At 50.7% G+C, this 5301-nt stretch overlaps 1 non-coding gene across 1 annotated transcript; it reads left to right on the top strand.

Annotated features, from left to right (window-relative positions):
• Positions 1-888: 888 nt before the first annotated feature.
• Positions 889-960, top strand: Trnar-ccu (transfer RNA arginine (anticodon CCU)). The gene has a single exon. It is a non-coding gene; the product is annotated as a tRNA-Arg (tRNA).
• Positions 961-5301: the final 4341 nt, after the last annotated feature.

Below are 5301 nucleotides of genomic sequence, written 5' to 3'. Positions count from 1 at the left end.
CTTTCGAGCCACAAAGCAGCGTATATCCATGATCGCGGCGCGCTCTCCTAAGCGCGCGTGCCTTGATCCGCCGTTGTATGTGGGTCATGTCATGCTCTTCCCTCATCATCATCCGGCGGCGGCGATTGCTCGCCCGCACGCGCGCACCCTTCTCTTCCGGCCGGGCTGAGGGGATTTCGCGGGGGCGGACAAAATGAGCGGAAGAAAGGATCTCCTTCTCGGCGGGCACGACCTCGCGTGCCTCCGGGAGCGCGTGCTGCGGGGAACACGCCCTGGGCGGCGCCGGGGGGGGGGGGGGGGGGGGGGGGTCATCCCCCCCCCGTTCGTGACTTTGCGCCCACCCCTGTGTGCGTCATCGATCCGCGCGCACTGCACCACCGCGAGGAGGCGAGGCCGAGCGCGCACGTATCGTGTGCACCACGCCGGACTCGGCTCGCTTGCTCCGCACGAGCCCTGCACGACGGTGTCCGGTGGCCGTGTTGCGAGGGGGAGCGATGTCGTCGCTGTCGGCCGCGGAATCGAAACCCGAGCGGGTGTCCCGACACAGGTTTCACAGCCACTTCCTTCGTGCCAGGATGACACCGATAGTTGATGAAGCGTATAAGTTTGTTCTTTTTTGTATGCGGTGTTTGTTACGTACACAAGCGTGAGGTTTGCACTTACTTTGCACAACCGAAGCGCATCAAGCCGACGCGACGCGGGCACAGACTTGCGCACGCACACAAGCAACACGTTATGATCGTGTTGCTTGCGGCAGAAAGGATGTTCCACATCCGCCCCAAGGTTTGTGAGTAGTGGCGCTGGCTAACACTCCTAGGGTAAGTTGTAAAAAAAAAAAAAAAAAAAAAAAAAAACATGAATACTCAAGAACGTGGATGGGAAAACAGCTCCGCGGTAGCTCAATGGTGAGAGCATCGCACGCCTAATGCGAAGACGTGGGTTCGTTCCCCACCTGCGGACAGTTGTTTTTTCATCCGTTTTCATTTCCATTAATTTATCATTTCTTTATTTCAATTAGTAAATACAAGTAATTTCCCCTATGTTGTCCTTGGTGTCATTGTTTGTTGGCGTCCTATGATATGATTAATAAAAATCGGGTCCCTCGGTTCCCTTTCTTCTTGTACGTTATGATCGAGTGTTTTTACATCGTGTTTCTCCGCCGTAATTCCGAATTTTTACTCGTGCTTATAGTGCGGGGTGTTTCGTAATGTTCGTGCCTCAATGAAATCACTGAAGGGAGTCGTCAACTTCGTACATGCGTGGCGTTAGTCTCAGTGAATTGACTATTTACTGCTGCTCTGAGGGCACGAACTGCATCGGGAGCTGCAAGAAAGTATATATAGGTACCGTCCCTTGCGTCGCGATCCGCTTGATATGACACAACCGGACGCTGTTGCTCTTTCTCCCCTACCGATATTGTCGTTACTGCTACGTACTGCTTATACTGTTGCTATTAATCCACGTACAACACGATTTACCAGTAGCAGCAGCGATATCTGTAACACTGGTTAGTATTTGTGCTGCTGCCACCGCTAGCATTATGACTAATCATAATTAAATTATAGAAACGATACTGACGACGACGGTAGCATATTTACTCCTCTGAAGCACGTAACTCCCGAATCGTCGAGTGCCTGCGAAAAAAAGAAAGAAAGAAGATACTCGCCCAGAGCACAGCTTCACGGAGTCACGCGCCCCGCTCCTGCACGATACACGAACGAGAAGAAAAAAAAAACGAAAAAAAAAGAAAGAAAGAAAAAAACTAAGCGCCAGTGGTTCATCAGCACACACATACACACACACACGCAAGCAAAAAAAAAATGAATAGAGAACGACGAGCGAGCCGTTTAGCAAATCAGATGAGCAGCAAAAGGAGAGCAAACAAGTGAGAATCACCGCCCCCCGTTCGTGACTGCGCCACCCCTGGGCTGCCGAGCCGCATCGATCCAGGCACCGCAGCCGGGGCAGGGTGGCAACACTGGCCCCGGTCCAGAACACACAGGCGCGCGCCTATACAGTCCTGCGCATGCAGCTGGTGGAGTGTGTATAGTGCACCGTCGCGGGCGCGTTCAGGTTGCGGCAAGCCAACCCGCGACGGTGCCAGAGCGCGCGAATCGATTATTTCTTTGGTCGCTCGTTTTCCGGTCCGAGCGACGCGGCCCCCTGATTGGCCGGTGCGTTAATTGCTTAGCGAGTCGCGCGCACACGAGCAGAGTGGTTTCGTTTTAGCACGATCCTTGCCGGAGGCTATATACACTGGCCGAACTGCTCGCTCCCCAAGGCGCCCCATCTAAATGAGAAACTCTATATGCAGCTATGTATAGAGAAACACTTGTTCATATAGGCCAGTAGAAGACGCATCGCAACAACCAGGTCATGAACACGCGGACTGAACGAAAAATACATACCAATGCGGGAACTGTGTATAGTGCCCCAAAGATGAAAAAACAAAACATCCAAAACAGCGTTAACTGGGCCAACTGGCCCGATGAGAACGGCGGCGATCCGAATCAACTGTGACGATTACGGCAGTACAACTGCTCGCGCGTCGCGAATCCGGGGTCGAATTTGGTCCTGGAATTGTAGAACGGCTCTTTCCGGCAACTTGTTCTTTTGCCAAGAAAACACGATAAACTTGACATCGATATGCCCGCGGCAGACGACCTGAAATTCTCCTCGTTGGCGGTTATTCTCGCACTCGCTGGCGGTTAACTTAGCGGCCCGCTGGCGGCCCGTTGGCGCTGGCGGCCCGTTGCAATAAAGGTATCAATGGTTCTTAGCGTAAAAGATAAAACTACCACGTGACTAGACTGTCAGAAACACTAAAGGACTGACTGCAAGCAAAAATGTGTACGATTCAGCCGCGAAAGCGAAAACTAAGCTTGCATAACACATGTTATTTCTGCATAGCTTTGAAATTTTCTGTCATCATTACCCTTCTGATAATTTGCAATGCTCTGTTCAGCATAGAGAGAACGGTCATCATCATCATCATCAGCCTGTATTTATGTCCACGGCAGGACGAAGGCCTGTCCGTGCGATCTCCAATTACCCCTCTCTAGCGTCAGCTGATTCCAGGGAGAACGGTAACCAGACATATTTGCTTAGTTTCGATGTACGCCTGACGATGGTGTCTTACCTCATGGGGAAGTCGTATTGTACTGATTGAATTGTGTATCCTCACACGTTCTTTTGTTAATTCTGTTTACAACTTCTTCTTCTTTGCAAACTATGTAGTTTCGCCATGTTGCAACAATACTTTACCCGAACTGTAGAAGACAGCCTGTGCGCGCCTGTAAAACCCCGTTCTTTGTAAAACCCGGTTCCCGGCCAGAAAACTGAAACAAATTTGTTGTTATTTGCCGTGTACTTATGCAAAAAACCGATACAGTTTCCAGGAATGTTTATATTCCAACTAAACGCACTTTTACATTTCACTATATGATATAATTTTACTTCCTCGTGCGACAGGACTGTCTGATGGTAGGGACAGAAACCTTCTGTCTCATTTTTACTTGTTTATTAGCTGTCAAGCCAGTGATTGCGCAATGGATCCTCAATTCCCAGATAGTGCCACAAATATTTATTTACGGTACCTTCTGATGGCGAGCAGTTCAAACCGCGCGCGATGTGCAGAGCGGCTTCGCGTACACAAACTGTGACCGTGCTCCGAAGCACTCAAAGGTAATGAGCGGCAGTGGTACGGACCATAGCTGTGGTGTAGCAGGAAACTTAATTCGAGGGGGGAGGGTGGGGGGGGATGGGGCAGGCTTGCCTTTGACTGGGGACGGGGGGAGGGGAAGAGGGGAGGGGGGCTGGGCAGGCGGGCATCCTGGTACACAGAAAAAAGGGGGGGGGGGGGGGGGCAAGGAAGCTGCCTTACATATTCCCGGGATGCCTCCCCCCTCCCCCTCCCCCGCTTGCTACGCACCTGCAAAGAGGGGAGAGTGCTCATTTTCGCGGACGCCGTCATTGTGTTGGCGCTGAGCCGTGCTCCCTCAAGGGCTGCAGAAGATAGCGCCAACCTTTTCTTTCTCAAATGAACCACTTAGTAGTCATTGTGTGGCCTTGAACTGCCGCACCGGCCTGACTGTCACGCTCTTGAGTTGCTTGAGCTGCTGAAGATGTCAAGAAAGTTGTCAACCCAGTACAGGGTCATGCGCAATTGAAAGCGTAAATTGACAACTAGGAGTCATCAAAAGGAAAGTGAGAAAAACATAGAGTAAATTGGATGCAAAGAACGGAAACAAAAAAAAAGAATATTGAGATTTACAAGAGTGCGAAGAAAGAAAGTAGAAGGGACATATGTACATTAACGCAAATGGCAGTGCCTTGCTATTTGAGGCTCGAGCTGGTCGCCTAAGGACAAAAACGCACCGGAGCAAATACTTGCAGCAAGATGAGGCATGTGCGTGCTGCGGCAAAAATTCGGAGACCATTCAGCGCATCCTAATGGAATGCGAATGGATTCACTCAGTGAGCCGCGTAGGTAACGTACACCTTCCAGAAGCGCTTGGATTTAAGGTGGACGGAAGCATCAGCCTGTCAGCAGTCGAGATAGGCAAGAGGCGTTTAGAGTATTGGTGGAAAAAAGCAGGAAAGAGATTGATACGACCAGATCCGTTACAGGCTTAGGTAGCGGTACAAGGTAGATAGAGAAGCTTTGAGGAAGAGAAATGGAAAGCGTGTATACCATGCCTGAGTAACTCAAGGAGACTAGGTGATTATTTGTCACCGCTCCGTTTCAAAGGGGATGCCAATAAATCATCACCTTCATGTGGTACATCCTGGCCACCACCTCCACTATCTGCGTTGACGTGAATAGAGTCTGCTTGTGTTGCCGTCGGAAGCCACGCTGCACTCGGCGCAAGTTTTGAACGCGGCGCACAAAATGTGCCGTAACGGGACTTTCTCAAAGAATTGAGGCTTCGTACTAATTACGGAGTCTACAGCTACATCAAAAAAAAAAAAAAGAATACTATACGGAACACAATTGCGTGTCAATACTCATTCATGTGGCGTGTTAAGAACGTGAAAAATGCATTATTTTTTTTAAAAACCACGGTTGTACAAGCCATCTCCACGTATAGGGGACAATGCGGTCGTCTACATGCCATGTCGCGCCAAGTGCCAGCGTATGTACATACGCATCATGCAGACTGCGGGACACGAGTCCTTAGCAGGCACACGCTTGCGCACGCGCACACTTGGAGCCCCAAGATCGACTCGCCGAGCAGAAGGGCAGATAAGCCCGCTGGGCTCCTGGCTGAAGGGACCACCCACTGCACAGAGAACAGTTAC

This window comes from Dermacentor silvarum, chromosome 1, assembly GCF_013339745.2.
Source record: "Dermacentor silvarum isolate Dsil-2018 chromosome 1, BIME_Dsil_1.4, whole genome shotgun sequence".
Taxonomy (NCBI): domain Eukaryota; kingdom Metazoa; phylum Arthropoda; class Arachnida; order Ixodida; family Ixodidae; genus Dermacentor; species Dermacentor silvarum.
This window is presented reverse-complemented; position numbering and strand designations above follow the sequence as displayed.